The following is a 16,431-nucleotide window of genomic DNA, read 5'->3' on the forward strand; positions in this document are numbered from 1 at the left end:
AAATTCTAGGAGGATTCTCCGAAGGAATTCTACAAAGAATCCACGAAGGAATTCTACAAAGAATCCACGAAGGAATTCTAGGAGGAATCCCTGAAGAAAGTTCAGAAGGAACACCCAACTTAGTTTCTTGAAGGAATTGCAGGAGAAATCTCCAAAGAAATTACAGGTGAAATCCTTGCAGGAATCCCCGAATGATTTCAATAAGGAATCCCAGAATGATTTCCAAGCGGAATAATCGAAGAATTTTCAAGAAGAAACCCCGATGGAATTCCAAAAGGAATCCCCATAGGAAGCCCAGGAGAAATCTTCGATGGAGTTCTAGGAGAAATCTCCGAAGGAACTCTAGGAGGAATCGCTGAAGGAAGACTAGGATAAATCACCGAAGGATTTCTAAGAGAAATCATCAAAGAAATTTCAGGAGAAATCCACGACAGAATATCAGGAGAAATTCCCGAAATACTTTCTGGTGGAATCCATGAAGGAAGTCCAGGTAGAATCCCCGAAGGAATTTCAGGAGAAATTCCAAAACAAATTCTAGGAGGAATCCTCGAAGGAATTCCAAAAGGGATCCCTAAATGAAGTCCAAGAGGGATCCCTGGATGAATTCCATGAGGAATCCCCGGGGTAATATCAGGAGGAATCTCCGCAGGGATTCTAAGAAAAATCACAAAAGCAAGTCCAGGAGGAAACCACGACGGAATATCAGGAGGAATCCCCGAAAAAGTTACAGAAGGAATCACAAAAACAAGTCCAGGAGAAAACCACGACGGAATATCAGGTGGAATCCCCGAGAGAATCCCCAAAGGAATTCCAAAGAAATCCCCAAAAAAAATCCAGAAGAAATTCCCGATGGAATTCTAGAATGAATCTCCGAAGATATTCTAGGAAGGTTTCTCGATGGAATTCCAGAGGAAAGTTTAGGGGAACCCCAGAAGGAAGTCCAGGAGAAATTCCCGAAGAAATTACAGGAGGAATTCCCGAAGAAATTACAGGAAAAATCCCAATAGAAATTCAAGTAATTAATCCGAAGGAAATTATTGAAGGAGCTCTTATAAAAATTCCTGAATGAGCTTCTGGAGAGATCTCTAATGTAATTCCTGAAGGCATCCTGGAGTCCCTCTAGAAAATTCTACAATCTTAAAGAACCCCAGGAGCGATCCCTGGAAGAACTGCTGGAAGAATCCCTAGAAGAACATCTCGAGGAACCCCCTAAGGATATTCTGAAGGAATCTTGGAAGGAAATCTTTGGTAGGAATCCCTGAATAAAGTTCTGAGGGAATCCCTGATTTCTCCTGGAGGTATTCTTGGATGCTCCCATGAGACTGGACCGATTTTTGTAAGAACTAAAGGAACTTCAAAATGAATCCCTGCAGGAACTCCCAGACTGATTTCTAAAGACCTCGTGCAGGAAGACCAGGTTTTTGAAGAAACTTCTTACAAAATTCTTGATGGATTTTGAGGAGGCATTTATGAATCCTCCTGAAAGAATCTCTGAAGGGGCTTCTGCAAGGATGCCTGAGCGAACTTCTGGAAATAGCTTAGGGAACTTCTGAAGGAATTCCTAATGAACACCTGGAGGTACCCCTCCTGGAGCGAACTCCTGGAGAGGTTGTCAAAGGAACTTCTAGAGCAATCCTCGAAAGAGCTTCTGAAAGAATCTGTGAACAATTTTCATTAGGCATCCCGAAATAATTCCAAGAGGAATCTCTGAAGGAATTTCAGGAGGCATTCTTGAAGAAATTCCAAGAGTGATGCTAGAATGAATTCCAGTAGGAACCCTTGATGAAACTCCTGGAGTGATCCCTGAGCGATCCCTATAGTATAGAGCGTCAGGAGAAATCCCTTGTTGGAATTCTAAAAGAATTTCTGAAGGATTTTCTGGAGGAATCTCTGAAGAAACTCCTGGACTAGTTCCTAAAGAAACTCCTGACGGAGTTTCAGAAGGAATCCCTGAAAGAACTATCAGACTAATCTCTGAAGGACCTGCTATGGGAATCCCTGAAGGATCTTCTAGATGAATCTATGACTAGGAGGCATCTCTGAATCCTTCTGAAAGAATTTCTGAAGGAATTGCTGAAGTTTTTTTTCTGAAGGGACTTCTGTTGAGATCTTCCTGAATACTCGATTTTGTCTTTCGTTAATGATCGTATTACATTTACAGATGAGAAAACTGATGATGATACTCGGCATCGGCGTCGGCGTGGGATCAAAAGTGTCGGCGGCGGTGGTACACAGGTCTACGCCTACCTCCTCTTCAATCTCTTAGAGGTCGGAGGCCGGAAGTCTTTAAACCTCTGTACGCACTTCTAGATCTGTTACCATCATCATCAGCATGGCCTTGATGAATATTTGTGCATTTATCATCTAAACTAATTGAACTTCGTCGTCAAATTAATTTCTCCAAATATTGTTTCAAACATCTCACCAAAATTTTTACATGGTGTACCAATATCGATGTCTCTCTCTTCATACCATGAGTCACACCGCGGAAGCTTCGAATCTGAAGTCTAGACACTCCTTCGCCATGCGTGCGCGTGGCATACCAAAAACTCCAACAAACCCTAATTTATCGCATTTTCGCCACTTCAAAACCGCCATAATCTATTGCGGCCACCTATCACCAAAGGATTATCCCCTCAAATTAGAGCACACGCTAGGATTGATCAACAAAACCGAACCCAAAAATGACACACTCTCCGGTGGCATTATAGCACCTTCCGTATGCAAACAGGTGCTGCTAATCCTCCACGAAATGACTCACTCTCGTCTGGCTCGAGCAAGAATCAAACCTCCTCCGTCAGCTTTGGCCACCACGAGCGCGCGCGAGGTGTCCCCATCGAAAGGTGAGATAATGCTGCTGCCACTAGCGCACTGATGTCGCATAAATTACCAATCTATTCTCAACCACTCAAAGCGGTCAACAGCCGTCCGGCCATCCATCTTGGCAGCAAAACCAAATCCCAGTCATTGATGGCTGCGAAAATGACGCGATTTTGACAAGCCCCCCATCTGTTGGGACGATTGGCAGAAAGAAAAAAAAAGTTTCAAGTCGCAATATCCCGTCCTCATCTCAGAAAATCGGCACGCGGAGAAGCAACCCCAGTGACTCATCCAGCAGTCAACGTTACTCACTCACAACAAGTCGCTCCAGCCGCCATGCGCCAACGGGGGAGATAGTAGCTGTGCGTGGGGAACCTCGGGGACACGCGCGGTTACGAATAAATTTCCATAATCTCCAAAACGCAAAACAAAAAAAAAGAGGAGTTTCGAAATGCCATAAAAATTATCGATAAAATTCGCATTGCCATCAGAGGCACCTACGAACGAAACTCTGGCAATCTGGTGAAAACTGAGCACCTTGCGGCGGCGGCGGGTGTTGGCGCAGTACGCCGCAGCAGCAGCAGCAGTGGTGACCGTTTTGAATTAATTTTTGCACGCGACCGACCTCAACTTTGGCCCCACCGTGACTCGGACGGACCCGCATGATGACAACAGGGTTGACGAAGACGCCGCTGCCGCTGCTACGCCGGTGGCGCAAGTGATGAGTCAACTATAGGAGATATCGGAGGAGTGTTTGTCGTTCTGGTCTACTACCTTTGATGTTTGCCTAATATCTACTGCGGAGACGGATCATTGGCGCACGCGTGAATCTATCGGAGCTGGTTTCCCGACTAGATGGACATTACAAAATTATAACAAGCTGTGTTATTTTGTTACAATAAATTTTTATATCAAGGGTTGTTATAAAACATGTACCGTTAGTAGTTAAAATAACAGAAATTCTAACAAAATTGCCATATGAAAAGAACAAAAATGTAATAACTTGTGTTATGATCATAACAAAAATATTACAAGACTTGTTCCATAAAATATGGTAGAATTTAACAAAATAATAACAAATTGTGTTATAATTCCTTGGCAACCTTTTAGGGTAAAAACTAATTTTTATACTCATTTTTGGGTAAACATTTTTTTGTGTGTTATTCTATTTTTAGAAAAAGTAGGTGGCATAAAAAAAAGTTTCCAGTACGTTATAAAATTTTCGGATCCGAACGGGATTTGAACCAAGACACCTACCATCGGTAGCAATCTGACGCCTCTGCCAATGAGGCCATCACAACATTTGAAGAGGGCGGTGATAGAAGCTTTACTGGTTCTACGTATTGCCAGTTTCGTCATTCAAATCCTTGTTTGTCAGACGCACACGAGCGGGGTGATATGACGTCACATTGAACTCGTTGACGTATAATAGACTTGATTTGTCGTTAGTGATTTTGTTTTAATCTATCACAATTATATCATATGCAGATATGATAACAGCTGTAGATATAATTTAGTTATATTCCACTTTTTTTTTAATTTTAAGCAATGAAATGGAATCTATCACAAAAGGAGTCATCCATTAAGTTTATCGTCATGTTTGGAGGAGGTAGAGAGGGTTGAAAATTTCATATGTGTAAAATTCAACTCAAAAGTATTGGAAGGCATACAAACCGTAGTAGTTCCATGTAATGTAAACATTGTTCGTCCGGTCGCAAATTGCAGCACATGCAATATCTGTTATTTAAGAAGACTTTGGGTATTATCGTAAGGTTTGTTATCTCCGTCTTGAGGGTTTTATCGGCCAAATTGCCTGAAACATTCCGGTCAACCAGTGAGAGATTTTCGATATCGATTTGTATTAAATCGATGGCGATCGCTATCGTCAGATAAAGCACTTTAAAGGAAATCCGAATCTGTTTGATACGGATGCCCACGCAGTTATGACGCTTGTTTGAAACAAGAAACAAACTGAGAATTTACTTTTTCCAAAGTTGTATTTCTTTGTTCATACTTAGAGTTTATCGATAAAAAACAACCCATTATCATCATTTAACGTTAGAAACTTCATTTGTTGCTGCAAAATGAAGTTCACAATCTTCCTGTAACTTTCAAACTGTTCTTCCAATCAAGTGAGTGATTGTTTTTGGGATATACAAATGTGTTGGAAATAACATAATGTTGTTGATGGAGCATATGCTATCGAATAACTTATGAAAATTGCGCATTTTCTTACATATTGAGAGACTCATGAAGTTAAATTCCGAATATCTCGGAAACGGTTGCTTTCAGAAAGGTTATTACAGTAGACGTTCGGTCAGTGCAAGCAGTTCAACTGCAATGCTTTTGAACTGCAAGTCCGGTATGTGCAACAAATTTACTGTTATCGCACCGCCAAATGTCAAAATGGTGCGCCATGTTTGCCCAAATGAACAGACGGATGAAGTTCACGTTCATTTAACGTCAGTTGATGGTTTGTTGATATTGTCAGGCGTTCCATTTATCGAATTTTTGTTCGCTAAGTGAAACATGAAACATTTTGCATTTATCGTCTGCTGAATCTTTGATATCCTACTAAAATTTGAAAACGGTCTGATAAAAAGTTCCAAACCTTTTTTCACGTTGTTTACCCGACTATCTATCGCGTAAGATTGCAAAACTAAGGTTAACAGAGAAGGAAGAAAAACTAATGATCTGACGAAGGGGAAATTGTCAATGTTTACTTGTTTTGTTTCACATCAGACAAGACATTACAATTGTGCCACAAAACTAACCCAACATCATCTAGAAAATACTGTGCTGTTGCGTCAACAGGTTCTTCGCCACAGCTTCCAGCAGAAATAATGTTCTTTAAAACGCTACAAAGCGCTATAACAGTTACCAAAACGTACTCTATGAAAGCAGCTGTTTTGTTGGTGAGGATTCTTATTCGATTGGCACATCATCCGGGAACTATTCCGGTTTTGGATTAGAGTGCAATAAAAGAGCCCCAAAAAATAGAAAAAAATATAGCTATAAAGTATTTGATTACAGCTTACAGTTTGAATTGATAATAATGTTTACATCCGACAAGCCATGGTGATGTCCCAACAGTTTTTTTTATTACACTTCCAGCTGTAATGATATCGCATAACGATAGTAGCTTCAAAGCACTGCTGGTGTGGGAAGAATTTGGCAGATTATAAATAAATGATAACAAGTTCTGTTGCATTTTTTTTAAACAAATATGACGAAGTCCCCAAATTACTCGTCGCTCAAGGGAGAAGGGAAAGTACAACCGAGCGTTACGGTCCATACACAAATTTTAGGACTTTCATACAAAAACGGAAGAGGAGGGGTGTTAAAACATGACGATTTTAGCGTTGCGTTCTAAATAAATGCTATAAGTTTTGATTCATGGCTTTTGGCTCGAGTGGTCAATGGGCCTTTTCATTTGACGTCTTAAATCAGCTGATTGTGCGGGCGTTTGACAGTTCTTCTATGAAGATGACACGTTCTTGTTAGCAGCTGTTGTTCAAGCTTTGTAAACAAATGCATGCACGGATCTGTCACATGAAAAGGCCTATATTGCAAAAATGATCAAATTATTTCGCGTCAGTGCAAAAACCCCAACTAATTTTGAAATAATTTTGTCACAAAAAAATGTTGCAAATACAACAATAAATTTGTTATGAAATTTTGTTATTGGCAATTATTTTAATATGCACAGTGTAACAAATGCTGTTATTTATCTGTTTAAATAAATGATACAAGTTTTGTTATAATTTTGTTTTTAAAATAATAACAAATTTTGTTACAATTTTGGTATGGTTATTCACATATACGAACCCTTACAACAAAATTATATGAAATTGTGTTATTTCTAACAACGGTTGTAATAATTTTGTTATAATTTTGTTAGGAGCTTCTGGTCGGGTTCGCGGTTATGGAACGAATAATGAGTAATTTGTACATCTAATACAATATTTTGTTTGAATAATATTTATAGAAATCAATTATGAATAGACCGTTGGAGTCCATGTAGTTTTGTTCAGGATCAGCCCCGTTTGCAGAAGTGGCGCCAAGGGAGGGGTTTTTCATAACTTCGGCAAAAGGCCGAGGGGGAGGGCGGGGGGTTGTAACACCGACAAGATTATCGAGCTTGCTCTGCATATCAGAGCGTCGTTGAGCTAGGAGAGCAACGTCATCAGTTAATTCGAAGTCATTTAGGTGCTCCATGGTAATGGGCTGCCACAGCAATCCAAAATTTGGTTCACGGTCAATCGCACCTACCAGGATCTCGTCGATAACGATGAGGAACAGTAGCGGTGATAGTATACATCCTTGCCTCACTCCAACAAGGACCTGGATGGGATCGGACAAAACACCGTTGTGCAGTACTTTGCACGAAAATGCCCTGTACTGTGCTTCAATGAGGCCGATGATTTTCTCAGGGAGACCCTTGCGCCGAAGGGCTTCCCACGTGTTTCCGTGGTTAAGACGATCGTAAGCTCAATGAACACCAGGTAGAGAGACTTTTGGGAATATGGTTCACACAAGATCGTCCAACACGGAATCCTGCTTGCTGTTGTCGGAGAGTTGCGTCAATCTTCTCCTGTATCCGGTTAAGGATCACTTTTCAGAGGACTTTAAGAACAGTAACATAATGCCCTGCCAATTATCGCATACAGTCAGGTCACCCTTTTTGGGTACCTTCACTAAGACGCCTTGCATCCAGTCGACCGGAAATGTCGTGGTTTCCGATATGTTGCAGAATAATTGATGCAGCAGTTGTGTAGATAATATGGGGTCAGCTGTGAGCATCTCGGCTGGTATGCGATCGACCCCCTGGGACGTGTACGATTTCATGCTACGGATGGCTGATCTATCTGCTGCAATGATAGAGCTTCGGTGTTGACACAGGTAATGCGCCGAACCCTTGGCGGATCATGCTGAGGTGTTGGTGGCGTGGCAGGCACATGAAAAAGGTTTCCAAAGTGCTCGAACCAGTGTTTCAGCTGGTCAGCCGGGTCGGTCAATAGCTGTCTAGACGTGTCTTTCATGGGCATCGTAGTATTCATTTTAGTTCCAAAAGGTGACGCTCTTTTGTCCCGCCTGCATGAGCGTTTCACTTTCTGCTCGAGAGCCGAATTGCACTGACAGGCTACGATTTTGGCTCCTCGTGTTTTCGCTCGCTCTATTGCGGCTTTGGCGTTACTTCGCTCCTTTATCTTCCTCCAGGTAACATCTGTGATCCACTGTTTTCTCTGGGTGTGTAGTTCACCCAAATTAATATTCTTATTCTTGCCGGTGACGTTGAAGGTGTTCTTGATGGTGTTCCATTGATCTGGTATGCAGCCACCTTCCTTCTCCAGCTACTCGACGAAGGGCCTCTTCAGTGCAGCGTCTTCCAGTCGGCGTTTGTTTCGCACATCAAGAAGGCTTCGTATCCATTCTCTACTGATGCAGATGTGGTTAATTTGATGATACGTGGTACAATTACGAAAAACCTATGTCACTTTGTGCTCTGGTGAATGGGGGAAAAAGCGATCCCTCAGCCACCGTTATTGTAGTTGCCGCAAATAGATCTTAGTTCTCGCTCATTTCTCCGAGACCATGACGTCCCATGACCTGCTCATAGTTCAACCTTTGCGAAGATTTTTTTTCTTTTTTTATTGACTTCACGACGACAGGAAGTGTGCTCATCTCGTAGGCCAGAGTAGTATGACACAGTTTGACCCGACACCAGTATGAGCTTTCCAAAGATCGGCCAATGGACTTCGCTCAGTGTAGGATCTCAATACGGCATGCCTAAATTATAGGCATACGGTCCATACAAATTTTTGAAATTTGGTTTAGACGGGAGTCGACGAGGAAAAATGGGGGTTCTGTGATTGCCAAAATTGAGTGTACAGTACGAGATTGCTTCAGAACATCGTTCCAGAGTTTTTTCTAGGAATTTCTTCCGAGATTGTTCCAGGAGTTTGGGGAATAATTAAGGAATCATTTCCAGAATACCTTCTGGAATTCTTTCCGACATTTATCCAGGAATTCTACTCAAGCTTCCTCCTGTAGTTCTTTCTGACTCAAGCTACACGACTTGTTTCTAAGCCAAGTTCACTGTCCATATTATATACGACAGAACACAATTGCTTCTTCTTTGAAACCCAAAAAGCGCCGATTTTGAATCGTTATGCAACTTGAATAACAGGGAATGATTAAAAATAAAAAAAAAAAGATTTTGTCCAGACTCGAACCATGGACACCAGGTTACATACTACACCGAACGCTCTGTGAGAAAAATGCTGTGGAACACACCATAAAACCTACTGAAGTTACTTGTTACTTCATTGCACCTTCTTTGTCACAAGTTAGAGAACTGTCAAAATGAAAAGACGCGCAACACATTTGGAACATAATCTGAGCAAACAAACTAGGGTTAGATGTTTTAATGCCACAAAAGTTCAGCCTATTGGACGCATTGGCTTAATTTCCCCAACAGGGGAGGAAAAAAAAGATGTTGCATGACTGTAACATAGCACATTTAATACAAGCTGACTGTTTTATCACTTGTGAGGAATATGTAAGCTCCGCCTTCACGAATCGATGTCAAACACGAGGTATTTGGTGATTTCTATGAAACAAAGCTTAAACTTTACGGGATTTGGAGTTTAAATGCAACTCAGTTGACAACATGGAACTTGTGTACGCTTTCAGTGCAACTCATTTAGACCAAAGCATAGAAAGCCACATTTTGGATGATGTTGCAGGTACTGCTTGGGGAGAATCCTCTAGAAGTGATGTCAGGCATTCCCCTAGGAGTTTCTTCTGAGATTCGTTCAGAATAAATGAGAATCTCTTTGAAAGCTTTTTATGGGATTACCCGAAAGAGTTTAGGACATGTTATCCCAGAAAGCGCTATTAAAGGAATCCCGAAAAAAAAAACTTTTGGATAAATTCACTAAAAACTGCTGGAGGAAATTCCTAAGATTTTTTTTGAGAATTTCCACGTAGAAGTCCTATAGAGATATGAAGCCGAGGGATCCGTGAAGGAGCTCTTGGTGTAATCTCTGTAGATAATCCCGAGGGAATCCCAGAAGGAACTGTGAGAACCCGTAAAGGAACTTCGGAGAAATCTTAGATGCACCTGAAGGAATTCTTAGACACATTCTACCGTGACGTTACAACGTTTTGATTACTTTCCGGCCATTTTTTTAATTACAACTCATAAATGCGTACCGTTAATATTAAATATTTTCGCATAGTCGGATTTTTTGTAATATTTCCAGTAAATATGGTCTATTGAACATGTAGTTTTCATTGGAAAAGCTTGCTTAAAATAGGAGCGTGACGTTACAACGTTGTAACTACTAATTCCCATTTTGAACATACTTTTTCAATGAAAACTAAATGTTCAACAGATCATATTTACTGAGAATTTTACAAGGAATCCGAGTTTTTTCACCCAAACTCAAGTGTGCCTCAGAGTGCCTCGGTGTGCCACACAGCGTATAAGACGGTGTGCTTGGCACCTCTTGGCACAATGTTCCAAGCGACTAGCCCGAATATGCAACAATATTTGAGTTTTACGGCACGCATTTACGAGTTATAGTTTATAATCTGTCCAAAACGACGTCAAAACGTTGTAACTTCACAGTTGAATGTGTCCTTAAAGGAATCCTGGAAGAAGTTTGATGAGGAATACCAGGAGAATTCCTGGATAAAAACTCATTTTCGTGCAGCGTCCAATAGGGTACTGCATTGTTTTGATTTTGTATGGGATTTTGACGTTTCTTGGCCTTGTTGTTACAAAATTTATGTATAAACCTTTCGGGGCGGAGCGCAAAAAAGTGAAATCTCCATACAAATGGCTCAACTTTGGCCCTCCAGAACTCGTTGATTTCGCAACCACACAACAATTATTTTTCCTCATTTGAACTACTCTTTATCTTTTGATTTCTAGCTTTGACTACCAAGATAAATCGAAAATAAAAAAAAATGCGACAGATAAAACCTTTTCATGTTTTACGGGTTTTGTTTATCTTATTGTGGTAAATCTCACAGGCAACGTGAACAAGTAATGGCTGCATTATTGAAACAGTTTACATCACTTAAAATAAAGTCTAAACAGATGAAAAAAGTATGCAAAACTGTTACCGCTCAATAGCACATTTGTGCTGGTTCGTCACGAAAGGAATAAATGAACGTAAAGGAGACAATTCCATGCAGTGCCCTATTGTCATTTGCTTCATGAAAAATTTTAGTATGCCTTGTAACATCTTTCTTTATAGTTCTGTGTCCCCCTGCGTGGCAGCACAATCACAATAAGTGATATGAATAAAAATGAGTATTTACTCAAGGCCAACCTGACTTGAGCAAATTAAACTGTTTGAGAATTTTCTCAAATCCGTATGAACAAAGTTGTACTTTACCCAAAGTAAGTTCGAATTTCGAACATAGCACTTGCTTCGTCATAACTGGTGTTTACGTTTTGGGTTTCAGGTCACATGAATGAAAATCAGTAAATTTAGGAGGAGTAGCTGAGGATGATAGGACGTATATCCGGATTCAGCTAAAACTATACTATAGTGTGAATCCGGAACAATCTGCAGCCGTTTTACTATGCTAGTGATTCCTCCTGAGATTTATTTTTCACTTCCTATGAATTATTCCACGAGACCTTTTAGGGAAGCAGTACTTGGGATTCCTATACAATTTGTTCCTAGGTTTTAGTCAGGAGTTGTTCCAGAGATTTCTCCTATAGTTGTTTATGGAATTTTTCCAGATCTATCCCAAAGTTGTTCCTGGGATCTCCTCCAGGAGTTATGCCCGTTGAATTCTTCCAGCAGCTGTTCATTCTAAGATTGCTTCCAGAGTTCCTCCTGGGATTCCTGTAATAGTTGCAGTTCTTCCTGGGGTTCCCCCAGAAATTCTTTCATTCTGACTTTCCTACAAGAGTTAATCCTGAGATTCCTGTAGGAGTTCTTCCTTGAATTCCTCATGGGATTGCTCTGAGAGTTCCTCGTGGGATATCTCCAGGAGTTCCTCATGGTGTTCCTGTAGAAATTCATCCTGAAATTTCCCCACGACTTCCTTCTGGGGTTCCTCCAGGAGTTTCTCCTGAGGTTCCTCCAGAAGTTCCTCCTGGAATTCCTCCAGAAGTTCTTTCAGGATTTCCTCCAAGAGTTCCTCCAGAAGTTAGACCAGCGATTCCTCCTGAGATTCCTCTAGGAGGTCCTCCTAGGATTCCTCCAGAAGTTCCTCCGGGGATTCCTCCAGGAGTTCTTCCTGGGATTCCTCTAGAAGTTCCTCCTGGAATTGCTCCAGAAGTTCCTTCGGGGATTCCTCCAGGAGTTCCTCCTGGGGTTCTTCCCCCAGAAGTAAGACCAGGAATTTCACCAGAAGTTCCTCCTGAGATTTCTCTAGGAGGTCATCCTGGGATTCCTTCAGTAGTTCCTTCTGGGATTCCTACAGGGGTTCTTCCTGGGATTCCTCCAGAAGTTCCTCCTGAGATTCCTCTATGAGCTTCTCCTGGGATTCCTTCTGGGATTCCTCCAGAAGTTCCGACTGGGATTCCTCCAGAAGTTTCTCCGGGAGTTCCTACTGGGATTCTTACAGGATTTCCTGCTGGAAGTGCTATATTTTGGGATGCATTATACCCAAAACAACTTTCAATGGCCATACATATCGACTTGACTTTGAAAATAATAAAGATAAATACCAATATAGGTAAGCCTAAGGTCATGCACTTTCCATAGAAATGGACACTTGTGGCCTCAGAGGGTCATCAGAGCTGCCCTAAGGATGGTAATTGCAGTCCAAGCAACATCCAATGCTCATAATTCGACGTTTGATGTGAATATTCTGATTTTTGTGAATGAATGGATAGATTGATGGACACCATGTAAAAAAAAAAATGAAAATTGGAAACTTCAATGCTTTTGGAAATAAAAATGCCGAGTTTTTTGTTTCGTTTACGCATTTTTTTCTGGAAATGACATTTTCGGATGTTTCATACGGTATATTCATATTGAATTTGGTATGGCAGTTTACAACCGATACAGATATCAAACACTTCAATATTTTCATTTTGGCAAACCTCCTGTTCGTGTGATCAGTTTATTTCGATGATGGTTTTTTCTAACACATTTCACAAGATTTTATTTTACAATTGCTAGCATCTTATGTACCCAAAGTTCTAGTTTCCTAAATCATCTTGATGTATAGCAAACAACGAGAACCATAACTTCAAGCATGCACACTCAAACAAGAACAACAATCTAATCATTGTTATCATAGAGAACTTAGAATAAACAATAGTGTTATGTATAATAAAAGTATTACTCATGTGAACGTAACCACCTTAGCTTTAGAGAAAACAAACAATTGTCAAGTGTATTTTGCAGGAGGCATCCCTCCTCCCATTTGAAATGAGAACAAATATTTTTGTATAGAAAGTATTCACTAGTGATTTGAAAATCATGACCCAGTAACCAACGAACGAAACGAAAAGATTCAAAGCCTTGTGAAAAAAAAAATCGAAACCCCAAGCCTGAGATTAATGCACAGATAATATTACGAGGAATGTCATTAGAATAACCAATTAAACGAATGTAAACGTCAGATAGTAAATCTGTGTTGAAGATTCACCCATTTAGAAGTTTAGCAAATAGACCGAATGCTTTAAATTAATTGTTTACCCTTCTTTCTCTCTTAATTGCATTGAGCACTGATAGTAAAAGCATTTCATTTATTGAACTACAAATGTTAGAGTCGAGATGTGTCCCGGTTCTGAGCGCCCACATCTTTTTATTGTTATTTATTAATCGTAGAAAGCTGCAAATCAAATGTTCCTATTAAAATGTAAAAAGTAAGTCAAGATGAAACCAGATATAGGCTCTAGAGAGGTACCTAATGTAATTTATTCATAGTAAAACCATTTGTTTTCTTCGTCAACCAGTGAAGCATTAGCCATACTTTCCCACCCCTTTATAGTGAATAAAACAAGTCATAACTCATTACAATTATAAATTAGGAAAAGGTGCGATCTATTAAAAGTGTAAAAGCATGAATTGCTGAAACCGACAAATCACCTTCTGTAGTAACTGGCAAGCTATAATTATCGTATTTACTCTTCCCTCTTTCTGTACTAGAATTAATACTCTGAACGTGGCTCTTGGAGAAGACCAAAATTTGTAAACCGATGAAAGATGCAACATCAAGTCCAATAAAAGCTCTCCGGGCAAGTGCGCACATGTTCGGAGAAAGTTTAAACAAAATAACAAATGGTGTTTTAATTGCGGGTCCTCATTATTCCGTATACGGTGGTGCGATAATCACAGACCATCTAATTGCCTCTGATTTAATAAACGTTCTAACTGATGTCCAAACTGATGCCAAGTTGCGTTGGACCATGTATGTATCACACTGTAGTGTCCGCTCGGCTCGTGCCCTACGCAGTTGTTGATGATGCTGCAATTCGTCCGGGAGTCTGCTGTACGATTTATGGACCACTTGACTTTGAAGTAATAATTAGAGAACCTATAGAACGGGTACTTTTCCGTTTGGGTTATGCACATCAAACAAGTAAATCGTAACTTTATTGCATTGCAGTGGCGCCCCACTACAGATGGTAAGAAATTTTCAAAGTAAGGTAGTCAATCAATATCTAGCCCTTGAATGATGACTGAAAGTATCGCATAGTACTGAAAATCATAACGAAACATCATTGCGATTTTTTTTGATGTTTACCTACCAGTGCAGCGCCAAGTAAAGCCTGTATCCGCAATAATCGGGACACAGAAATACACCGCCCATATAGCCGAGGCGGTAAACGCACGGGTATTCAGCATGACCATGCTGAGGGTGACGGGTTCGATTCCCGGTCGGTCCAGGATCTTTTCGTAAAGGAAATTTCCTTGACTTCCTTGGGCATAGAGTATCTTCGTGCCTGCCACACGATATACACATGCAAAATGGTCATTGGCAGAGGAAGCTCTCAGTTAAAAACTGTGGAAGTGCTCATAGAACACTAAGCTGAGAAGCAGGCTTTGTCCCAGTGAGGACGTTACGCCAAGAAGAGGAGAGAGAGAGGAAATACACCTGTAACTCTGCAATAGATACATTAAAATTGCTCAAATTTGGCCTAATAATATCTTGAGATGTGTTCATTTCACCTACAAAATTTCATGTGAATCGTTGCAGTACTTTTTGTTGTAGCAATGAAAAAGTAGAATGTGCGCCATTGAATTTTGTACAGACCCTAGTTTTGCTTGTCAGCGCTGTAACTTTTGAATTTGGCGAAGAAAATGGCTAAAATTTTGAACACAATCCTCTCAATCTACATTTGTTGCATAGGTAAAATTTCGTAAAAATCGATGCACTATCAACAATTTTATAGTCGAAACATGTATTGGGACTGAACGTGATTTTAGCCCCTCAGACAGCAATTAGTCAGCACCCTTTATCGTTTCGATTGAACTATTGAAAGTACTACATATATCAATAATCATCAAATTTTGCCGGCATAATATACACATATTCAACTATATTCTGTAAATATTCCATGAAAATTGGCAGAGACATTCAAAAGTTATGAATAGGCAAACATCGCATATGAAAAATACGATAAAATTTCACTTACACTCACCCCTATCAACACCAGTAACTTTCAAACCAATTGATCAAAGTTGATGAAATTTTGCAAGAAAGTGTCTCTATAGGTATGTATCATAACTGCTAACGAAATTTTATTATTATCATCACAGAACTTTGAACTATAGCGTAAAAGAACCATATATTATGCGAAGGAAAATTGGTCATGATTGTACAAAATGCTTAAAACCACGTCTGTTTGTTTTTCATCCACAGTTAAAAGTAATGCACCAATTTTAAAGAAATTTTGCACACATAATAAACATACACCAAAGAGTTCTCGGCCAATTATTTGGCCAATTTTACCGATTCATTACAGAGCTACAGCCGTACTTCTGTGTCCCGATTATTGCGGATACAGGCTTTAATAGCACAGATCCATGTCTTCGTCGGTTCGGGCAAACATTTTAGGACATATCCTACACCATCATGGTGTCACCATGTATAGCATATGCTCCAATCATTATAAAAATGTTTTTGTTCTTAAACATGCGAGCAGTGCTGAAAATTTCATTTCGTCATATCTAAATTCAACCAGCTACAGCTCATTTTAGATGCTGAACCTGAAAATATGGTATATGAAACAATTGAGCGGCTAGACCAGTTCTGCAAGAAAGTCCCGGAAAAATTGCTATTTTCCAATATTTAAGGTAAATGTCACGGACTACCCTTTAAAAATGTCAATTGATTTTCACCGTGAATATCATTGGCATTTTTCGAAGGTGGTCCGTGACATTTATTTGAAACATTCAAAAAATAGCGGTTTTCCGTGACTTTCTAGCATAACTGGTCTAGCTGCTCTAGTTTTTCATATACCATATTTTCAGGTTCAGCTTCTAAAATGAGCTGAAGGTGGTTGAATTTAGATATGACGAAATGAAATTTTAAGCACTGCAACTCACACACTTAAAAAAAAAGTTTTGACGTAACCACCATATGGTCGCAAAACTGACGTCTGTGTACAAGAAAACTAAAGTC

The sequence above is a fragment of the Aedes albopictus genome, chromosome 2 (genome assembly GCF_035046485.1).
Source record: "Aedes albopictus strain Foshan chromosome 2, AalbF5, whole genome shotgun sequence".
In the NCBI taxonomy this organism is placed as follows: domain Eukaryota; kingdom Metazoa; phylum Arthropoda; class Insecta; order Diptera; family Culicidae; genus Aedes; species Aedes albopictus.